Source organism: Nanorana parkeri, unplaced genomic scaffold, assembly GCF_000935625.1.
Source record: "Nanorana parkeri isolate BGI_ZX_2015 unplaced genomic scaffold, ASM93562v1 scaffold1079, whole genome shotgun sequence".
In the NCBI taxonomy this organism is placed as follows: Eukaryota; Metazoa; Chordata; class Amphibia; order Anura; family Dicroglossidae; genus Nanorana; species Nanorana parkeri.
The window spans coordinates 113,594-116,281 of NW_017307347.1; the positions used below are offsets into that span (position 1 = coordinate 113,594).

At 42.1% G+C, this 2,688-nt stretch overlaps 1 protein-coding gene across 1 annotated transcript in view; it reads left to right on the forward strand.

Annotated features, from left to right (window-relative positions):
- The window catches only part of ADRA1D (adrenoceptor alpha 1D), a 127,006-nt gene that overhangs the window by 1,308 nt on the left and 123,010 nt on the right, over positions 1-2,688 (forward strand). The gene's annotated exons all lie outside the window — the stretch shown is intronic.

Consider the following 2,688-nt stretch of genomic DNA (forward strand, 5'->3'; position numbering starts at 1 on the left):
TCATGCAGGCTGCCATTGTTCACCTCCTCTTCTGAAAATGCCAGTTGCCTGGCTGTCCTAGGGATCCAGAACAAGTGTGCAGATTAGGCATTCAGAATTTTCTTGATCATCATCAGTGTCCTGGGTGGGTGACTCCGAAAGTATTCACAACAGAATACTTTTTCAGGGTTTCTATGAATGGACCAGGGGAGGTCCTATTGTATACCCTCCTATCCCTTTGTCCATTCACAGAACGTCTTGTATTGTGTGAAAAGAACACAGGAAGGGGAATTTATCAAAACTGGGGCAGACAAATTCTGGAGCAGTTGCAGAGGGTAACCAATCACCTTCTCTCTACAGTGTATTCACCTCCCTCTCTCAGCTTCTCTCTCTCTCTGAAAATGAAAGAGAGAAGCTGATTGGTTGCCATGGACAGGTGCTCCAGATTTTGTCTGACCCAGTTTTGATAAATTCCCCTTAAGGTGTTTGTGGCCTGATGAGCGAAGACTTAAGGGAGTGTAAAGGAAACGATCCTTCACTGAACGAGAGCAGGTTCTATCAGTTGCAGTGCCAGAAGAAGAGCGCAGTGTGTAATATCTGATTTGTACAGCAGCCAACAGACCACATATAGCATACTATTCGTCATAGCAGGGGTGGGCAACTCCAGCTGTGCTTTAACTACAAGTCCCAACATGCCTCTGGAAGTCATGACTGCAACTGTCAGTCTTGCAATGCCTCATGGGACTTGTAGTTCCTCAACAGCTGGAGAGCGGAAGTTGCCCAATCCTGCATTAGAGGTAACTTATTTCACGTGTGGTCTATCCAAATCAAAATGTTTTCTCCTGGAGTTCTGCTTTAGAGGCCAACTATAGTGAAGATGATGTGAGAAAAAGTGTGATGATAGTTTTTCCATATGGATTCCTTTTGGTATTTAATATTTATTTATTATATGTATTTATAGAGCGCCAACAATTTACTCATCACTTTACACAGTGCACATTCATTCAGTGAGTCCCTTCCCTAAAGGAGCTTACAATCTAAGGTCACATGCATACCTACAAGAGCCAATTTAGACAGGAGCCAAGTAACCTTCCAGCATGTCTTTGGAGTGTGGGAGGAAACCGGAGCACCCGGAGGAAACACACACAAGCACAGGGAGAACATGGGAACGCCTTGTCTTCTTTTTCCCAATTTTACACATAGGACAACCTATCCAGCAACAGTGACAGTTGGGACAATCTATAGTAATGACAGACGTGCTAACAACAGTCAGATATTATTCGTGGGGGGTAAACCTGTTCCTGTAACAGGTTAAAATTGTTAGCCAGAATCAGGCTTTCATTTGCTTTTCACCAATGTAAAGTCCATTTAAGATTGCAGATCCCTTTAACCTGTGCACAGGGTGACAACGCTGCTGTGTGATTTCACTTCAGAGGAAACCCCGTTACTACCCTGTGAAAGGAAGTGAGGAAATAATGGATCTACTGGCATTATTGGATTAACAGTTAATAAAACTGTCACAGGGGGGCTCAGAGAAGAAAATTTCTCTGTGCCCCCCCCCCCCCTTGCACACCCCCTACTGTGCACATCTAAATTTTGTGTTTTGCGTTTCTCAAAATGTGACAATGCTCAACATGACGAAACCTATTATTTTCACTGGTGTCCATTCACACCTGAGCACAGAGTTGCTTGTAGCTTAAAAAAAGTACATTTGGGGGGGGAATTTTATCAAAACTGGAGCAGATTTGCACTGAAACCAATTGAGGTGGGATAGGCGGTAACAATGATTTTGTATCAATCAGACAGAATGAGGGAAATTAATCAAAACTGGAGCAGACAAACACTGGAGCAGCTGTGCATGGCAACCAATCAGCTTCTCTCTCTCATTTTCAAATCTTACCTGAGCAAACTGAAGAGAGATGCTGATTGGTTGCCATGGGCAACTGCTCCAGATTCTGTTTGCTCCAGTTTTGATAAATTCCGCCCAATGCATTTTGTATATAAAATGCATATAAAGTACCAGTGTACACTCTCCTGTTATAACATCAGCATTGAATAGGAATACATACTAGATTTGTTTTTGTCATGCAATCAAAAATCCCTTTTATGTAGTAAGCGCTGCCTTCTGTCTGCCCATCACTTTCATCAACTTCCAGGATTCCCAGTGTGCTTTGCATCTCTTTCCCTGTTGCTTGATGTGATCTAATCTCCATTTCTCAAGATGACATAGCCCATCATGCATTGCTTCAAGAAGGCAATGATAAGGTTACATTACTCAGGCATTGAGTTGTAGTTCAGAAGACAAGCTCTGTGAGAGTTGTGACAAGTGTATATTCACAGGGCTGAGAGAAATTGTGTCAGAGCATTGAGGAAGTCCATCCTATGGGGATCTTCAGCTCCAAACTTCTAGATGGATACGGTTATTAGGAGCCGGATAGAACTTATGGAGGTTCAATATAGAAATACAGATGTATTTGTAGTTTTTGACTATAGGCACCCTTCAATAATGCAAGTTGCATAAATTGTTTGCACAATTTAACCCTTAACACTGTCTCCTCCTCCTAGTAACTAGCATTACAGTAGCTAAAACATAAATACTCAGCCTGGAAAATGCCTGAAAAATGTGCAAACAAAAGTGCAAAAACGTGTAAGAAATGCTTCAAACCCCCCTAAAACGCTCAGGTTTTAATAGGAGCATTATTTATATAT